This window comes from Pinus tabuliformis, chromosome 1_2 (assembly GCF_031772625.1).
Source record: "Pinus tabuliformis cultivar Carrire ecotype Pingquan chromosome 1_2, CPIR1, whole genome shotgun sequence".
Classification (NCBI taxonomy): Eukaryota; Viridiplantae; Streptophyta; class Pinopsida; order Pinales; family Pinaceae; genus Pinus; species Pinus tabuliformis.
The window spans coordinates 480,826,083-480,848,008 of record NC_142298.1 but is presented as its reverse complement, the minus strand read 5'-3'; positions in this window follow the sequence as shown (position 1 = coordinate 480,848,008).

Sequence of the window (21,926 nt, the reverse complement as noted above, 5' to 3'; positions counted from 1 at the left end):
CAGGTTTCTTCCAATGGAGAGTAGTCCCATTTGGTCTAAAGAATGCTCCAGCTTTCTTTCAACTGCGAATGGACTATATTTTTGGTAAATATGATTTTATTGTTGTCTATATTGATGACATATTGATTCACGGTCAACATCTCGAATCACATCTAAAGCATTTATAGATATTCATTGAAGAAGAAAAATGGCATGGTATTGTTTTGTCTAAAAATAAAATGCTTCTATTTCAAGATAGTGTTGATTTTTTGGGTATCCATGTTATCAATGGAAAAATTCAAATGCAACCTCATGTTTTAACCAAACTATCTGAATTTCTTGATCAGCTACAGGATACTAAAATGATTTTGCGATTTCTAGGAATACTAAATTATGTGCATAAATATATTCCTAGATTGTCAGAAAAAAATGCTCCAATTCGTAGACATTTGCATTCTGGATGGTCACTAGAAGATATGACGGTAGTTCAATTATTAAAAGTTGAATGCAAACATCTCCTCGAGCTCAAACCGCCACGTAATGGATTTCTTATTCTTCAAACTGATGCATCCGATAAGTTTTGGGCAGCAATCCTTTTTGAAAGAAAGGTGGATACGGGAGAAGAAAATTTATGTGCATATGCATCTAGAGAATTTTTAATTCACTAGAGAAATTATTTTCCAGCCGAAAAAGAAACTGTTGCCATTTTCAATGGCATACAAAAATTTGAATTATATTTAGCCCCTACCAAGTTCTTGATAAGAACAGATTCAATGAATTTCAAGTATTTCTTATCAGCAAAAATATCGAAACAACTCGCAAGAGGAAGACTACTGGCATGACAGATATGGTTTCAAATGTATGATTTTGATGTTGAATGGGTTCCAGGCATTTCAAACTTTTTATCTGATTCCCTTACTAGAGATATGAACAAGGTCCATGTTCATAATCAAAGAACTGATATTTTTGTTCTTCCTGGTAAGACCCCTGCAGATGATAATTTTGAAACTTTTGTAAAAATATTTCATATTCTTTAATTAGTTCTTGGTGATTTGGTTGAAGAAACTAAAAAGGTTGTTGGACTGAGAATGAGGAGAAATCAATGGATACAGAGATGTCAAGCTTGGCAGGCCAAAAATGTTGGTGTTTCGTTGGGTCTCGATGAAGAATTGGTGAAGGTATACCCTCTGCCAAACATGAAGGTGAAACTTTATTTCAAGACTCTTGATGATTACTGGAATAAAAAGAATACACTGAATCCATGATCAGGCTTTTGCAAACATTGAATTATTACCAGATCATTGGAGGTATAGATTTCTCTTTTCCTGTTTATACTTCTGCTAAAATGCTGGATTTGGATGAAATAAATATGAGTGAAAAGGTGGGAAGATTTCTAAAGTCTCTAAGAATTCTTGATCTTTTTGAAGGACTTGAAGCTATATTTCTCCAAAGAAACGATGAAAATTTTGCAGGAACAGATTCATTTCCTTAGTATGAGCTGTTTGAACCATTTATAGTTTGGGAAATAAAAGACGGCCAGTGCCAGAAGAAGCCATAAATGAGAGTTTCTCAATGTGTTGAAAGGACATCGCAATACTTAAGAACTTTCTCGACACTGTGGGATTATCATAGTTTAGAATTTAGAAATCCTATTATCCCAAACCCTTTTGCACAAGTATATGGACCCGAGGGAGTTGTTGCATCCGTTATAGCCAATAACACTGAAGAAATCAATAAAATCACTCTTTGGCTTAAAGAATTTCATAGCCTTAAGTTTCTTGAAAAATTGTCTATGATCAGAACACTGGAAACACTTCAAGGGAGATTTGGAGTAATCAAATTATTGGCTAATCAAAAGGCATTAATCACTATTAGTGTTATGGTAGGAAATTGGAGTGATGATGTAGTTTGACTGATAAATCTATTATTGTCAAACAAGGTTTGTACATCCATGATTTTTGAATTGGGTTGGCAACAACAAGAGAATATAAATCATAACTACAAGTTATGGGTCCAATGTGCCATCGAACGCTCTATCAGCATGTTTCAAATTTTCAAATGGGACTTATTGGATGGAGTCGAATTGTCAGTATTGACGATGCCTGAATTTTGTAAAAGCAAAAAAGATTCTTTTCTTGATATTGAGATAGATCCAATGGCCTATGTCAATCGGTGGACGAAAGAAGACAATAAATATCTCTTTCCAGAATAGAATCCATATATTACGACATACACGATAAAGTTTGATATAGGACAATCATCTAAGGCACCACTAAAAGGAGAATCTTCTACAGTCTCAACAAAAGAAAAAGCAGCTACAACAAAAGGAAAGGAGAAGGTATCCGAAGAAAACGCAACCATTTTTGTAGACTCGTACCAAGATGCTCAAGAACAATAGGACCACACATGGGAGACAGAATATTTGGAATGGTTAAATCAATCATGGCTAAAGTAAAATCTTCCCTCATCCTCATCAGAAGCAGATGAACCTGACGAAGATTATGACAGTGATCGAAGTCCAATGGGACCGTGGTAGTGTGTTTTCTTTTAATTATTGTACTCGATAATATTGAATAGACACCATCTAGACTAGTAATGTCTGATAGGACTTTCAATAATTCTCATATGCTTTTAGATTTATAAATAAGTGTGTGTGTAAATGTTAGGGTGTGCAAGTGAGTGTGCGAGCATGAAAGAGAGTTTGTATTCTATGCTTTAAGAGATCAGAGACCAGAAGACTCTACTCTGAGGCATAACTTGGTATGTAACATATTTATTTGAATTAATTCTAAAGCCTGTTGGGCCTCCTGTCTGAGGATAGTTTGTTCCAAGATCGCCTTAAGTGGATATTGTAAAGTGAGTTGAAGACCGAAGGAGTCGTGAGTGTCCTCGTATTTCTTGTAAACCTTTTCTTGCTGTCAACAAGATGCATCATATTTCTCATATCCAATATCCTCTTGTTGATGAATGGCAGTATGCAAATCATCGTTTTGTAAAAGGTGAGAAATGGCCTCCAAAGACAAAATTTTGCACCACCTCTTCTATGTCAAAATGGCCGGCCACACGAGCTGATTGTGCTCCTTTGATAGAGCACAATGCATTAAACACCACTTATTTAGATCAAACTTACCAGATTGGTAATTACCTCAATACATGGTGTGCACATGCAAAAGAAGTTTCGGATGATTTATGATCCCAGACTGAATTAATTTTGGCTAATCTTAAGCTTCTCCATGATGAACAGCAAGAAAAAAAGCAAAGGAGAAAAAGAAAAAAGAAAATGAAAGGAGAGAATCAAAGGCTCCCAAATTTTCTATTTCCATGGATACTCCTAACTATTGGGATATAGATGAAAAGGAAGAGGGTAGTGAAGCTAAATCCAGCGCCCAAGCTGAACAAAGACTATAGCCAACAAAATCACTAAATCTTCACAAATCAAAAAGTGAAGTAGCCACTTTAGAAAATGTTGCCTCTAAATTTCCCTCCTTCATTTTTCCATCTCTCCAAAAATCCCATATGTTCCGAGAAGCGCCTAAATATCCAAGAGTTGAAGAAGACTTATTTGTAGCTAATGCCACTAGATATGTTCTAGACTTAGAGAAATCTACAAATCCAGCCGAATCTATCAGAGTTTGGATTGGTGCCTTATATCAAATGCAAGTTGTCTCTAGATTAGAAAATATCTCTATTTTTTCCCTATCCAAAAAAAGAATCGCTGGAATTGTCTATAACTGGTGGATGGGACCATCAGAAGGAGAAAGAATGCATGTAGCTGCTGCAGGATTAGCTAAATTAGAATTTTTGTTGGACACAGATTGTCATTGATGTGAATATGACAATATTCATGAGGAGGAGACAGAGCATATCGGAGCCAAGAGGAGCAAATGGAGCCAAGAGGAGCAGACCAAGCCAGAGGAGCCAGATATATATATGCCATATATATGCTAAGAGGAGAAGAACTCACAATCTTATATATATGCATTCACAACTATCGGCGGGCACATATTACAAACACACTATCGGTGGAGAAGTTTATATATATATATATATATATATATATATATATATATATATATATATATATATATATATATATATATATATAGATATATATATCGGCGACATCGCTAATCGGCGGTTCAGCTATGTGCCACCACTGAAACCTCCGATTGCGATAATAATGCGGACCCGATGCAGAATTATGTTATGGTTGAATGCTATATCGCATCCGCCCATCGCAACAACACACAAAGGCATGACACTCTCCTGATCGCCAATTGCGATAAGGCTGCGAACCCAACGGGAATATAGACTGTGGCTAAATATCATATCGCATCCGCAGTGATCGCAAGTCATAAGGGATGGTGCTATAATCTGCCGATTGCGATAGAGGCATGGACCCGATGGACTTATTAAAAACAGTCTATAATATATCGCATCCAGAATGTTAGAACTGTTCAAGGTGCAAGCTCCGAAATCCGGAGCCGAAACTATTATCAAGTGAAGTGCAAAACCATATCAGGTCCGCAGAACTCTTGTATCGTATCGGAGCAGTGGAGGTAGCGATCGCCGAAATCGTCCGGAGCCGAAATTATATAGAGGATGGTTGAATGGGAGATTGGGTCTGCAAACCCGGTCTGTTATAACAATCACGCCGATACGAATCTGCCGATATGACGGATCCGAAACTAGTTTAGAAGGGAGTCTAAAAGAGCATCGGGTCCGCTCCTCATCGGAGGTCAGGCCTTAAGAGTTTTTGTTATGGTTGCGAAATCCGGACCCGCCGATAATTGTAAAGGCGGGTGCATAATAATTGAAGTCCGGCATTTGAATTAGAGCGGGGATTTATAATGTTTTCCGTGTATTATATGATACATGGCCGCGGGGTTAAGATATATATTAAAGCCTGTGTGATGGTTGATTAATGGCTCGGGTGGTGGCTTCCGATGGTTGATTATTGATAGAAAGCGCCGAATAAAAGGTGGCTTCCGATGGTCGATTAAAGCGCTCGGTGATGGTTGATTAAAGTGCTCAGTGATGGTTGATTAAAGGCTCGGTTGGTGGCTTCCAATGGTTAATAAAAGGCTCGGTTGGTGGCTTCTGATGGGTGATTAAATGCCTCCGATAAAGCCTGTAAGACAGAAGAAGCAAAGGAATGGAAGCCGAAGTGTCAAGCGATCAAGTGAGGAGGAAGCCAAAGAGCCAGCATGTAAGAGGAAACGAATGGACACGGGCATGGAGCATATAAAAGCAGCAAAAATAGAGAACTGCAGTGTAGTTGGTGGATGGCATAACTTGAGCATGAGATAGTGGAAGCAGCAGAAGAAAAGGGGGCAGCAGAAGTAGTGGAAGCTGAAAAGAGTGTAGCAGCACACCAGTGTATACTAAAGAGGTTGGAGCCTCAGAATTAAAAAGGATTGAAGTCCTTGGGAGTTGGTGCTCCTAAGTCCAAGATTGGTCTCTTGGCAAAATAGAGTTGGTGCTCAGGAGGTTGGAGCCTCACCAAAGTCAAATTTGGAGCTTGGGAACCAATTGTGATATTCTATTTATTGTATTTATTTTACTGCACAGTTATATTAATAAAAGCATTTATTCCTGCTGTTCATTTTGTGTTCTGAACATATATGTTTTAACTAGTAAAACAATAGTGAGAAAAAGAAATATTGATTCACCCCCCTCTCAGTATTTCCAACAATTGGTATCAGAGCAGGCTTCTTCATTCTAGCCTAACAACTTGAAGAAGGATCAGCAACCATGATGAGAAATCATGAAGCATCAGGAAAGCCTCCTCTGTTCGATGGCACTAACTTTGGTTTTTGGAAGAAAAGAATGACTTACTATTTAATGTCCCTTGGACCTGAAGTCTGGCATTTTTGTCAAACTGAATACCAAGCGACTTCCTCTCTTCCAACAGACCAAGACGAGAGGAAAGCCTACATTGCAAATGCAAAGGCCATGAACTCCATCACTACTGGAATCACTGATTCCGAGTTTACAAAAGTCATGCACTGTAACTCTGCCAAAGAAATGTGGGAGATGCTAGTTAGCTTGTATGATGGAGACTCAAAAGTCAAAAAGGCAAAGCTTCAAACTCACAGAAGACAATTTGAAAGTTTGAAGATGGAAGAGGAAGAAGATATTGTAGCATACCTCCTTCGAGTAGCTGAAGTGGTAAATTCCCTGAAAGGATTGGATGAAAAGGTTGAAGAAAGTACTATTGTACAAAAGGTATTAAGGTCCCTTCCAGACAGATTTGACTCCAAAATAAGTGCTATAGAAGAATCAAAGGATCTTGACACCCTCAAAATGGATGAACTCCATGGAATCTCACTGCCTATGAAATGAGGAAAGGTGGACCTAGCTCCAAAGATGCAACATTCAAGGCCTCAAAGTCAAAGAAAGGAAAGAAAGGAATGACTGTAGTGATGAGTCAGATGTGGAATCCGAATTGGCTCAATATGTACGAAAGCTGAAGAGAGGATCTAAGCTTAAAGGCAAGTATCCTCTTATCTATTTTAAATGTGGTAAAATAGGTCATTATGCAGCAAAATGTCCTCATAAACATGACAGTGATGATGAAAGAAATTCTAAAAGAATGACATACAAAAAGAAAGGGCTCAATAAGAAAAACCTTCTCTCCAAGCAAGATGATTCTGATGAGGATGAGTTTATGGTCATCAAAAAGAAATCAGATGAGGAAAATGATCATGATGAAAACCAAGAAGCATTATTCATGGCATTCACAGATGATGATGACTCGAGGCAAGAAGGAAATGTGGATGAACTGTTAATAAGTGCCATTAAAGAGAACGAGAAACTACGGAACAAAATTATCTCTCTCAAAGTGGAAAACGAGGGAATAAGAAGGAGAGAAGATCTCTTGGAAACAAAGCTTAAGGAAAAAGAAGAGACTTGTGAAGAATGTGAGGCCGAAGTAGTATCTCTGAGAAAGGAGCTGGAGCAAATTAAAAAGGGTTGTAAAAGCTCTCAAATACTTGATACTATTATGAAAAATCAAAAACCTCAACGTGATAAGTCTGGAATAGGTTTCAAGGGAGAATCCTCAAGCACTAAGAATGGTGTGAAAAGCTATGCCGATGCACTTTCCTGCAACCCAAAAGATGAAAAAGTATCTTATCAAAAGTGCATCCCAGATTCCAAGAATCAAGAAAGAGTTATTCCAAAGAAGAATGTGGAGTCGAATCATGGACACTACAACAAATACAAACCTGTACTTCACCAAGGGCCCATCAAAAATCCAAAGGACGAGGGAGGAGCAATTCTCAGAAAGGAAGGCGAATTAAACCGTGGTTGCTTCAAAACCATATTTCTTGGACACTGTTTTCACTGTAAAAACTTCGGTCACCAAGCTAGACACTGCATGGCTCGCAGAAGTGAAAAAACAACGCAAAAGGACCGAGTAATCAACTCATATGCTCCCAAAATACAGGGACAAATCAAAACCTTCAATTCATTCGATCCCTTGACTAAATTTGATCTGACTTGCTCTTTTTGCTACAGTAATGGACACTATGAACAAAACTGCCCACTCAAAGGAAGAAAGACGAGTAGCAAGATCTCTGCAATGGACAAATGCGGCCTGGCTCTATTTGCGCAAAATAATGGAAACCAGTGGTTTGTGGATAGTGGATGCTCCAGACACATGACAGGAGACCGAAGGAAATTTATCTCACTGAGAAAAAAGGAAGGGAATGTGTCCTTTGGAAGCGGAACTGGAAAAATTGTAGGAAGAGGAATAGTTACTCTGATCAATGGAAAAGGAAAAGCTCAAGATGCTCTGTTCGTTGAAAAACTCAAACAAAACCTTTTGAGTGTCAGCCAAATTTGTGATCAAGGACACAAGGTTGTCTTCAACACCAAAGACTGTGAAATAAGGAACTCTGTCTCTTGGAAACTTGTGGCAAAAGGAGTAAGAACACTAGAAAATATTTACGTTCTGAACAAGATTCAGGAGAACAAATGCTACTTGAGTCAGGCAGATGAGAGTTGGTTGTGGCACAAGAGACTTGGACATACCAGCTTCAAAAATCTGTTCAATATCAGCAAAATCAAAGCTGTACAAGACATCCCAAGGTTGTCCAAACCAAAGCAAGCGGTATGTGGTCCATGTCAACATGGAAAACAGACCAAAACCAGCCACAAGACAAAGGAACATTGTACATCAAAGCCCTTGGAGATCATCCATGCTGATGTATGTGGTCCAACTAGAAATCAAGCACTCCAAGGAGAAAGGTACTTTGTGTTATTTGTTGATGATTATACTAGAATGATGTGGATATATTTCATAAAGTATAAATCTGAAACTTTTGAGTGTTTTAAGAATCTAAAAGCCCTTATAGAAAACGAAAAAGATTCAAAAATTAAGTGTCTCAGAACAGACAGAGGAGGAGAATTCACATCAAACGAGTTCAGTGAGTTCTGCAATATTCATGGAATTAAAAGGGAATTCTTGGCTGCCAGAACACCTCAGCAAAATGGGGTAGTTGAAAGATGAAACCGAACTGTCCAAGAAATGGCAAGAGCCATGCTATTAGCAGCAGACCTACAACCTAAATTCTGGAGGGAAGCAGTAGGGACAGTTGTCTATACATTGAATCAGACTCAATTAAGACCAAATTGTGACAAAAGTCCTTATGAGCCATGGAAAGGAAGACCTGCTTCAGTGAAGTACTTCAAAATATTTGGAAGCAAGTGCTTCATAAAAATAAATGATGGTTCACCTGGAAAATTTGATTCTCGGGTTGATGAGGGGATATTTCTTGGATACTCTCCACGGAGCAAGGCTTACAAGTGCTACAATTTTCGATTGAAGAAAATAGTGGAAAGCATCGATGTTAAGGTTGACGAAGATCTTCCAGAAAAGGAAATTGAAGAACATGAAGATGACTTTCTCATTGAAGAAGAAGAATCTAAAGAAGAAGAGATAGATGATGAAGAAGAAGAAGAGGAAAGAGAACCGTCTCATACTCCTTCAAAGATGAAGTATGTAGAAAGATACCATCTAGAAGAACAGATCATTGGCGATAAAGATGAAGGTGTGCAGACCAGAAGAAGGATAACAACCTCACCCAAGAGAAAAGCCATTGCCCTCCTATCTATGATAGAACCAGAAACATTCACAGAAGCAAGGATCCTCATTGGGTAAAAGCAATGGAAGAAGAAATGTCCCAAATTGAGAAGAACAAGACATGGGATTTGCTACCTCATTCGAAGGAAAAAAAAATAATAGGAACCAAATGGGTGTTCAAAAATAAAATGAATGAGGAAGGATAGGTTATCAGAAACAAGGCAAGACTTGTTTGCAAAGGCTATTCGCAAATTGAAGGAGTTGACTTTGAAGAGACGTTTGCACCAGTGGCCCGTATGGAAGCTATCAGGATGTTTTTAGCATTTGCTTGCTCGAAAGGATTCAAAATCTATCAAATGGACGTGAAATCAACATTTCTAAATGGGGAAATCAAGGAGGAATTCTACATGGAGCATCCAGAAGGTTTTGATCTGACAGCAGGAAAGGACCTAGTCCGTAAGTTGAAAAAGGCTTTGTATGGGCTGAAACAAGCTCCTAGAGCTTGGTATGCAAGACTGGATAACTATCTCCAACAACAAGGCTTCAAAAAGGGAGTGGCTGGAAGCAATCTATAAATAAAGACAGATCAAGGTAAGTTACTAGTTGCTCTTGTGTCTATCGATGATCTGATTTTTGCTAGTAATAATGATGAAATGAGCCATGAATTTTCTCAAAGCATGGAAAAATAATTTGAGATGTCAATGATAGGTGAATTATCCCACTTCCTTGGACTTCAAGTATCTCAAACCAGAGCAGGATTGTACATATCTCAAGCCAAATATCTAAAAGACATGTTCAAAAAATATGGAATGGAGGACTGTGCACCCATGAGCACCCCCATGACCACAAACTGAAAACTGAGCAAAGATGATGACTCCCCTCTTGTAGATGCAACTCATTATAGGTCAATGATTGGAGCCCTCATATACTTAACAGCTACACGACCTGACATAATGCAAGCAGTAGGAATGGTGGGAAGATTTCAATCGGCTCCCAAACAATGTCATTTATTAGCTGTAAAAAGAATTCTCAGATATTTGAAGGGAACTTTTGATTTTGGTCTTTGGTACCCAAAGAGTTCAACATTGACTGTAACTGCATACACTGATGCTGATTGGGCTGGAAATATAGATGATCGGAAAAGTACTAGTGGAAATGCATTCTTCCTAGGAGACTATTTGGTATCCTGGCTCAGCAAAAAACAGTCATCCATATCATTATCCACAACCGAAGCCGAGTATATTGTTGCAGCAGACTGTTGTACTCAGATACTATGGATGAAGGAAGTGCTAAATGATGTAAACATATGTACAGATCAACCAATTACTGTTTATTGTGACAACACTAGTGCTATCAGTCTCAGTAAAAATCCAGTGATGCACTCAAGAACCAAACATTTACCAATCAAGTATCATTTCCTCCGTGAGCAAGTAGCTGAACAAAACATCGCTCTGGAATATATAAGTACTAAGGAGCAAATAGCTGATATTTTCACTAAACCTCTTCCTCGGGAAGCATTCGAACACCTGCGACAAAAGATGGGGGTTATTTCTTTATCAACACTCAAGTCTATTCATAAAGATGCAGCAGGAGAGGGGGAGCAACTTGACAGGGGGAGTTTGAATGCATTCCTTTGCCATTGATGTCAAAGGAGGAGAGAGCAGAAGAATATTGCCATCAATAACAAAGGGGGAGATTGTTGGACATAGATTGTCATTGATGTCAATATGACAATATTCAAGAGGAGGAGAAAGAGCATATCGGAGCCAAGAGGAGCAAATGGAGCCAAGAGGAGTAGACCAAGCCAGAGGAGCCACATTGGAGCAAAGAGGAGCTATAAAAGAGGAGCTATAGGAGGATCCACATATATATATGCCATATATATGCCAAGAGGAGCAGAACTCACAATCTTATATATATGCATTCACAACTATCGGCGGGCACATATTACAAACACACTATCGGCAGAGAAGTTTATATATAAAGGCATATATATATATATATATATATATATATATATATATATATATATATATATATATATATATATATATATATATATATATATATATATATATATATATATATATATAAGCAACATCGCTAATCGGCGGTTCAGCTATGTGCCACCACTGAAACCTCTGATTGCGATAATAATGCGGACCCGGTGCAGAATTATGTTATGGTTGAATTCTATATCGCATCCACAGTGATCGCAAGTCATAAGGGATGGCGCTATAATCTGTCGATTGTGATAGAGGCATGGACCCGATGGACTTATTAAAAACAATCTATAATATATCGCATCCAGAATGTCGGAACTGTTCAAGGTGCAAGCTCCGAAATCCGGAGCCGAAACTATTATCAAGTGAAGTGTAAAACCATATCGGGTCCGAAAAACTCTTGTATCGCATCGGACAACGGAGGTAGCGATCGCCGAAATCGTCCGGAGCCGAAATTATATAGAGGATGGTTGAATGGGAGATCGGGTCCGCAAACCCGGTCTGTTATAACAATCCCGCCGATACGAATCCGCCGATATGACGGATCCGAAACCAGTATAGAAGGGAGTCTAAAAGAGCATTGGGTCCACTCCTCATCGGAGGTCCGGCCTTAAGATTTTTTGTTATGGTTGCGAAATCCGAACGTGCCGATAATTGTAAAGGCGGGTGCATAATAATTGAAGTCCGGCATTTGAATTAGAGCGGGGGTTTATAATTTTTTTCGTGTATTATATGATACATGTCTGCGGGGTTAAGATATATATTAAAGCCTATGTGATGGTTGATTAATGGCTCGGGTGGTGGCTTCCGATGGTTGATTATTGATAGAAAGCACCGAATAAAAGGTGGCTTCTGATGGTCGATTAAAGCGCTCGGTGATGGTTGATTAAAGTGCTCGATGATGGTTGATTAAAGCGCTCGGTGATGGTTGATTAAAGGCTTGGTTGGTGGCTTCCGATGGTTGATAAAAGGCTCGATTGGTGACTTCTGATGGGTGATTAAACGCCTCCGATAAAGCCTGTAAGACAGAAGAAGCAAAGGAAAGGAAGCCGAAGTGTCAAGCGATCAAGTGAGGAGGAAGCCAAAGAGCCAGCATGTAAGAGGAAACGAATGGACAGGGGCATGGAGCATATAAAAGCAGAAAAAAAATAGAACTGCAGTGTAGTTGGTGGATGGCATAACTTGAGCATGAGATAGTGGAAGCAGCAGAAGAAAAGGGGGCAGCAGAAGCAGTGGAAGCTGAAAAGAGTGCAGCAGCACACCAGTGTATACCAAAGAGGTTTGAGCCTCAGAATTAAAAAGGATTGAAGTCCTTGGGAGTTGGTGCTCCTAAGTCCAAGATTGGTCTCTTGGCAAAATAGAGTTGGTGCTCAGGAGGTTGGAGCCTCACCAAAGTCCAAGTTGGAGCTGGGGAACCAATTGTGATATTCTATTTATTGTATTTATTTTACTGCACAGTTATATTAATAAAAGCATTTATTCCTACTGTTCATTTTGTGTTCTGAACATATATGTTTTAACTAGTAAAACAATAGTGAGAAAAAGAAATACTGATTCACCCCCCTCTCAGTATTTCCAACAATTGCTACTCAAAAATCAATTTGTCCCTAAAACAAAAAATGAAAAGAAACAAATTATAACAGATCTAACAAGAATGGAATTGAAGGATTTAAATTTTTTAGATCAATTTGGCAATGATTATATGGCCAAGATTTATAACGTTGATCTTACCAATGATCCTACTCATAAGATTTCATTCCTATCAAAATTTCCTAGTAATTTAGGTGATTTAATTATGAAAGATCTGGAAGTTCAAGGGAAAAAGATTGACTAGACTTATTGGATCGATCTCTTATTTAGGTGTCAAGAAAAAGTTAAGTATCTCTGTTGGCGGAAGAAAGCTCAAGACTTTTCTCCTAGACTTGATGTTTTTTGTTCTGTATTACCATGGACGCCCTTCAAAAAGATAAAATCCAAAAAATATGGAAAATTTAAGCCAAAGAGAGTAGCCTATCCTAGAAGGCTGTTACGAAAATTTAAATATTTAAAGAACTGTCAACAACCAAAAAGAGACAATGCATGTTTTATATGCAAACAAGAAGGTCACTTTTCCAGAAAGTGTCCTAAGAGTTCTACCAGCAAATTGAAATCCTGTATAGAAATTGATGATTTTGTCGATAATTGGTCCATCATTGATTCCCAAGACGAAGTATCAGATGTATATATATTAACAGATGCTTCGTTGTCCGATAAAGAGTCAGTTCCTGAAACATGCCAGAAAATGAATATTTGATATGATTGTTCTGAATCGGAAAATGAAGATGAATTGCATTTCAGTGATGAGTTTAGCTCAGATGAATATACTGATGAGACATCTGAATCTATTTCAGATGATACTGTCTCTACTGTCCCCGTTTCATCTACAGACCGAGGTACTAAGAATTCACAATCCGTTTTACATTCTCTACCTCCACAACCCACATTGAATTATTTTTGCCCATATCCAAAGACAGTTTCTCAGTCATCCTCATCTCTGCCTATTCCCATATCTGTTAATATTGATGAAAGTTCTTTTCTCAAAAAGATTGTTAAAACTAACAATCTTCTCTATATTCTTGTGGAGGTCCAAGTCAAAGGAGAATGGATCAATGTAGATGCATTCATTGATACCGGTGGCTCCAATAATTTAGCTCGCCCATCTTTATTTAAAGGTTTATGGAAGCCTCTACAAAATATTCTGATTTTCGAGACCATTGGTGGCTCTGTCAATCTCACCCACTATGTTGATAACATCTCTTTAAAAGTTGGGGGAGCATTGTAAAATTTTCTGCAATCCAACATTATGATGCCTCTGCAAGTTTGTTTCCTAGAATTCCATTTATTAGTTCTGTGTTACCTGTTACAATCAGTGAATACAAAGTCATTTTAAATATAAAAAAGAAGGAAATCTCAGTTCCAAGATTGACTTTGGCTAATTCAGAAGCAACAAAAGAAAATAGCCAAAAAAAGGCTGGTATGAAGAAATCCCAGAATACTTCCCATGATTGGCACGAAGTATTGCAGATTTATGAAGAAAGTAGTCACACAAAACCTAAACAAAAAGCAAAGAGAAACACTGATTGGTATCCTGAACAAATTGCTATTTATAATGAATTGTTGAAATGTTGTTCTGAGAATCCTCAAGCTTTCTAGAATGTAGAGAGTCCCCAACAAGAAATCATTACTCTACATGAAAATGGGGTTACAGTAAAACTTATACCCTATACTCCAATAAATGAAAAAGAAATAAAAAAGCAGATTGAAGAACTCTTAAACCTAAAGTTGATTGAACCTAGTTCTTCTCATTATTCCTGTTCTGCTTTCCTGGTAAGAAATCACTCTGAAATAGTCAGAGGTAAATCTCGAATGGTAATCAACTACAAACCATTAAATGCAATCACAAAGAGCTTCAATTATCCTCTGCCCCACAAGGAAACAATTATGCAAAAAATTCAGAATAGAAATATCTTTAGTAAGTTCGACATGAAATCTAGCTATTACCAGATACAAATTAAAGAAGAAGATTGTCCCAAAACTGCTTTTACATGTCCTGCAGGTTTTCTTCCAATGGAGAGTAGTCCCATTTGGTCTAAAGAATGATCCAGCTTTCTTTCAATGGAAAATGGACTATATTTTTGGTAAATATGATTTTATTGTTGTCTATATTGATGACATATTGATTCACAGTCAAGATCTCGAATCACATCTAAAGTAATTGCAAATATTCCTTGAAGAGGAAAAAACCTCGTATTGTTTTGTCTGAAAATAAAATGCTTCTATTTCAAAATAGTGTTGATTTTTTGGGTATACATGTTATCAATGGAAAAATTCAGATGCAACCTTATGTTTTAACCAAACTATTTGAATTTCCTCATCAGCTACAGGATACTAAAATGATTCAGTGATTTCTAGGAATACTAAATTATGTGCAAAATATATTCCTAGATTGTAAAAAAAAATTGCTCAAGTTCGTAGACATTTGCATTCTGGATGGTCACCAGAAGCTACGGCAACAGTTCAATTATTAAAATCTAAATGCAAACATCTCCCTGAGCTCAAACCGCTAGGTAATAGATTTCTTATTCTTCAAACTGATGCATCCAATAATTTTTGGGCAGCAATCCTTTTTGAAATAAGGAAGATATGGGAGAAGAAAATTTATGTGCATATGCATTTGGAGAATTTTTAATTCACCAGAAAAATTATTTTCCAACCAAAAAAGAAACTCTTGCCTTTTCAATGGCATACAGAAATTTGAATTATATTTAGCCCCTGCCAAGTTCTTGATAAGAATAAACTCAATGAATTTCAAGTATTTCTTATCAGCAAAAATATCGAAACAGCTCGCAAGAGGAAGACTATTGGCATGGTAGATATGGTTCAAATGTATGATTTTCATGTTGAATGGGTTCTAGGAATTTCAATTTTTTTTAGCCAATTCCCTTACCATAGATATGAACAAGGTCCATGTTCATAATCAAAGAACTGATATTTTTGTTCTTCCTAGTAAGACCCTTGCAGATGATAATTTTGAAACTTTTGTAAAGAGATTTCAGATTCTTGAATTAGTTCTTGGTGATTTGGTTGAAGAAATTAAAAAGGTTGTTGGACTGAGAATGAGGAGAAATCAATGGATACACAAATGTCAAGCTTGGTAGTCCAAAAATGTTGGTGTTTTGTTGGGTCTCGATGAAGAATTGGTAAAGGTATACCCTCTGCCAAGTATGAAGGTGAAGCTTTATTTCAAGACTCTTGATGATTATTGGACTAAAGAATACATTGAATCCAAGATCAAGGTTTTGAAAACTTTGAATTATTACCAAATCATTGGAGGTATAGATTTCTATTTTTCTCTTTATACTTCTGCTGAAACGCTGGATTTGGATGAAATAAATATGACTGAAAAGGTGGGAAGATTTCTAAAGTCTCTAAGAATTCCTGATCTTTTTGAAGAACTTGAAGCTGCATTTCTCCAAAGAACTGATGAAAATTTTGCAGGAACAGATTCATTTCCTCAGTATGAGCTGTTTGAACCATTTGCAGATTGGGAAATAAAAGATGGTTGGTGCCAGAAGAAGCCACAAATTAGAGTTTGTCAATGTGTTGAACGGACATTGCAATACTTAAGAACTTTCTCGACACCGTGGGATTATCAGAGTTTAGAATTTAGAAATCCTATTATCCAAAACCCTTTTGCACAAGTATATGGACCCGAGAGAGTTGCTACATCTCTTATAGCCAATAACACCGAAGAAATCAAGAAAATCACTCTTTGGCTTAAAGAATTTCATAGCCTTAAGTTGCCTGAAAAATTGTCTATGTTCAGAACACTGGAAACACTTCAAGGGAGATTTGGAGTAGTCAAATTATTGGTTAATCAAAAGGAATTAATCACTATTAGTGTTATGGCAGCAAATTGGAGTGATGATGTATTTTGTCTGATAAATCTATTATTGTCAAACAAGGTTTGTTCATCCATGATTTTTGAATTGGGTTGGCAACAACAGGAGAATATCAATCATAATTGCAATTTATGGGTCCAATGTGCCATCGAATGCTCTGTCAGCATGTTTCAAATTTTCAAATGGGAATTTTTGGATGGAGTCGAATTGTCAGTACTGACGATGCTTGAATTTCGTAAAAGAAAAAAATATTCTTTTCTTGATATTGAGATAGATCCGATGGCTTATGTCAATCGGTGGACGAAAGAAGACAATAAATATCTCTTTCCACAAAATAATCTCTATGTTATGATAGACACGATCAAGTTCGGTATAGGACAATCATCCAAGGCACCACTAAAATGTGAATCTTCTACAGTCTCCACAAAAGAAAAAGAAGCTACAGGAAAAGGAAAGGAGAAGGTATCCGAAGAAAAAGCAACCATTTTTGTAGACTCGTACCAAGATGCTTAAGAACAAGAGGACCACACATGGGAGACAACATATTTGGAATGGTTAAATCAATCATGGCTAAAGCAAAAGATTCCCTCATCCTCATCAGAAGTAGATGACCCTGACGAAGATTATGACAGTGATCGAAGTCCAATGGGACCGTGGTAGTGTGTTTTCTTTTAATTATTGTACTCGAGAATATTGAATAGACACCGTCTAGACTAGTAATGTCTGACAGGACCTTCAATAATTCTCATATGCTTTTAGATTTATAAATAAGTGTGTGTGTAAATGTTTAGGGTGTGCAAGTGAGAGTGTGTCAGCGTGAAAGAGTGTTTGTATTCTGTGCTTTAAGAGATCAGAGACTAGAAGGCTCTACTCTGAGGCATAACTTGGTATGTAACATATTTATTTGAATTATAGCAGATATTCATTTTCTGGCATGTGGTAGGAACTAACTCTGTATTGGATAAGGAAGCATCTATTAATATATATACATCTAACACTTCGTCTTGGGAATCAACAATAGACCAATTATCGACAAAAACATCAATTTCTATACAGGTTTTCAATTTGTTGGAAGAACTCTTAGGACACTTTCTGGCAAAGTGACCTTCTTATTTGCATATAAAACATGCATTGTCTCTTTTTGGTTGCTGGTGCTTCTTTAAATATTTAAATTTTCGAAACAGCCTTCTGGGATTGGCTACTCTCTTGGGCTTAAATTTTCCATATCTTTTGGATTTTCTCTTTTTGAAGGGCATCCATGGTAATACAGAACGACAAACATCAAGTCCAGGAGAAAATTCTTGAGCTTTCTTGTGCCAACAGAGATACTTAACTTTTTCTTCACACCTAAATAAGAGATCGATCCAATAAGCCTGGTTAATATTTTTCCCTTGAACTTCTAGATCTTTCATAATTAAATCACCTAAATTACCAGACAATTTTGACAGCAATGAAATCTTCTGTGTAGGATCATTGGTAAGATTAGATTTATAAATCTTGGCCATATAATCATTTACAAATTGATCTAAAAAATTTAAATCCTTCAATTCCATTCTTGTTAGATCTGTTATAATCTGTTTCTTTTGATCTGCTGGTTCAGTGACAAATTGAGTTTTGAGTAACAATTCTAAGGTAGCTAATCCTGCAGCAGCTACATGCATTCTTTCTTCTTCTGATGGTCCCATCCACCAGTCATAGACAATTCCCGCCATTCGTTTTTTGGCTAGGGAAAAAATAGAGATATTATCTAATCTAGAGACAACTTGCATTTGATATAAGGCACCAATCTAAACTCTGATAGATTCGGTTGGATTTGTAAATTTGTCTATGTCTAGAACATATCCAGTGGCATTAGCTGCAAATAAGACTTATTCAACTCTTGGATATTTAGGCGCTTCTCGGAACATATGTGCTTTTTGGAGAGATGGAAAAATGAAGGAGGGAAGATGTAGAGGCAGCATTTACTAAAGTGGCTACTTCACTTTTTGATTTGTGAAGATTTAATGATTTTGCTAGCTCTAGTCTGTGTTCAACTTGGGCGCTAGATTTAGCTTCACTACCCTCTTGATTTTCATCTATATCCCAATAGTTAGGAGTATCCAAAGAAAAGAAAAGGAGAGAATCAAAGGTTCCCAAATTTTCTACCATCCACCATGGGCACGAGAAATACGAGGACGCTCATGACTCCTTCGGTCTTCAACTCGCTTTACAATCTCGACTTAAGGTGATCTTGGAACAAACTATCCTCAGACAAGCGGCCCATCAGGCTTCAGAATTAATTCAAATAAATATGTTACATACCAAGTTATGCCTCAGAGTAGATCCTTCTGGTCTTTGATCTCTTAAAGCACAGAATACAAGCACTCTTTCACGCTGACACACTCTCACTTGCACACCCTAAACATTTACACACACACTTATTTATAAATCTAAAAGCTATGAGAATTATTGAAGGTCCTGTCAAACATTACTAGTCTAGACGGTGTCTATTCAATATTCTCGAGTACAATAATTAAAAGAAAACACACTACCACGGTCCCATTGGACTTCGATCATGTCATAATCTTCATCATGTTCATCTGCTTCTGATGAGGATGAGGGAATATTTTGCTTTAGCCATGATTGATTTAACCATTCCAAATATTTTGTCTCCCATGTGTGGTCATGTTTTTCTTGAGCATCTTGGTACGAGTCTACAAAAATGGTTCCTTTTTCTTCAGATACCTTCTCCTTTCCTTTTTCTGTAGCTACTTTTTCTTTTGTCGAGACTGTAGAAGATTCTCCTTTTAGTGGTGCCTTGGATGATTTTCCTATATCAAGCTTTATCGTGTCTGTCATAACATATAGATTCTTTTGTGGAAAGAGATATTTATTGTCTTCTTTCATCCACTGATTGACATAGGCCATCGGATCTATCTCAATATCAAGAAAAGAATATTTTTTTATTTTACGAAATTCAGGCATCATGGGTACTGAAAATTCGACTCCATCCAATAATTCCCGATTTGAAAATTTGAAACATGCTGACAGAGCATTTGATGGCACATTGGACCCATAACTTGCAGCTATGATTGATATTCTCTTATTGTTGCCAACCCAATTAAAAAGTCATGGATGAACAAACATTGTTTGACAATAATAGATTTATCAGACAAACTACATCATCACTCCAATTTCCTGCCATAACACTAATAATGATTAATGCCTTTTGATTAACCAATAATTTTATTACTCCAAATCTCCCTTGAAGTGTTTCCAGTGTTCTGATCATATACAATTTTTCATGCAACTTAACGCTATGAAATTCTTTAAGCCAAAGAGTGATTTTCTTGATTTCTTCAGTGTTATTGGCTATAATGGATGCAGCAACTCTCTTGAGTCCATATACTTCTGCAAAAGGGTTTGGGATAAAAGGATTTCTAAATTCTAAACTATGATAATCCCACGACGTCGAGAAAGTTCTTAAGTATTGCAATGTCCTTTCAACACATTGAGAAACTCTCATTTGTGGCTTCTTCTAGCACTGACCATCTTTTATTTACAAATCTGCAAATGGTTCAAACAGCTCATACTGAGGAAATGAATCTATTCTTGCAAAATTTTCATCATTTCTTTGGAGAAATGCAGCTTCAAGTTATTCAAAAAGATCAGGAATTCTTAGAGACTTTAGAAGTCTTCCCACCTTTTCAATCATATTTATTTCATCCAAATCTAGCATTTTAGCAGAAGTATAAATAACAAAAGAGAAATCTATACCTCCAATGATCTGGTAATAATTCAAAGTTTGCAAAACCGTGATCATGGATTCCGTGTATTCTTTAGTCCAATAATCATCAAGAGTCTTGCAATAAAGTTTCACCTTCATATTTGGTAGAGGGTATACCTTTACCAATTTCATCGAGATCCAACGAAACACCAACATTTTTGGACTACCAAGCTTGACATCTATGTATCCATTGATTCCTCCTCATTCTCAGTCAAACAACCTTTTTAATTTCTTCAACCAAATCACCAAGAACTAATTCAAGAATCTGAAAACTATTTACAAAAGTTTCAAAATTATCATCTGCAGGGGTCTTACCAAGAAGAACAAAAATATCAGTTCTTTGATTATGAACATGGACCTTTTTCATATCTCTGGTAAGGGAATTGGCTAAAAAATTTAAATGCCTGGAACCCATTCAACATCAAAATCATACATTTGAAACCATATTTTCCATGCCAACAGTCTTCCTCTTGCGATCTGTTTCGATATTTTTGCTGATAAGAAATACTTGAAATTCATTGAGTCTGTTCTTATCAAGTACTTGGCAGGGGCTAAATATAATTCAAATTTCTATATGCCATTGAAAATGGCAAGAGTTTCTTTTTCGGCTGGAAAATAATTTTTCTGGTGAATTAAAAATTCTCTAGATGCATATGTGTTATAGACATTTTTGTGCCTTACAGCTTTGAGCATGAAATGTCGATAATCCAAGGGATCCAAAGTCCCTAAAGATGTTGTTACAGCTCCTAAAGGAACAAGGTCAACCAATGACATCTTCTCCCAGAAGTTCTCCACCAAAAACCACTCAGAACTAGTCAAATCAGGATCAATTCAGAAGCTCCACTAGCTGCCTGCGTTGCAAAGCACCCAAATACACTGGTTAGGTGCGTTGCAACGCACTTGAATGCATTACCCAGGTGCGTTGAGCGGGAAATGACAAGTGTTAGAGTCATTCAACGAGGTGGAAAGACCATGGAAGCTTCCAGAATCTTCTCCAATGACACTTGCCTCACTAAATTTGACCAAGTGATGAGTAAGAGGCTCTCAGTCTCCAAGTGGAAGCAAGAAATGACAGAGAGAAGCCACATGTCAAAAGATAAGCTGACTCGTCCTCTCTGCTTACATCTATATATGGATCCCTCATCCCAGAGATCCAGGGGCTGGAATTTTGTACTTTGCAGAGAATTACTGTTGGTTTGAGATTAAGATTAGTACGTTGGGTGATTTATGCTTTGTTGGAGGAGAGGAAGGGATTCCTTTGCTGGGAGGTAGATGCTGGATCGGGACTCACTTGGTTGTATCTCCTCTTGGACTTTCTTATCATATCAATAAAATTATTTGAGTTTGTCCTACATGCTGTGTATCAATGATGTTTTGTTATATTTGTATGTTTAGCTTAATCTGATCCTAAGCTTTTTATGGATGTATATCTATATCTTCGTGTAGTTTCTCTCTCTTGTGATCTTGCAGGAATTCGGTGAAGCTGGGCCGGTAAGGGAGCAAGGAGTTGGGAGCCATTGAAGAGAGGAGCGATTGGATCAACAAACTAGCGAAAGACACAGGTTAGTTACATCCTTTCTCCTCATTTACATTTCATAAAGAAGAATACTCAAGTAGTTTTCCTTGTTTGTTGCTAAGGTACTATCACA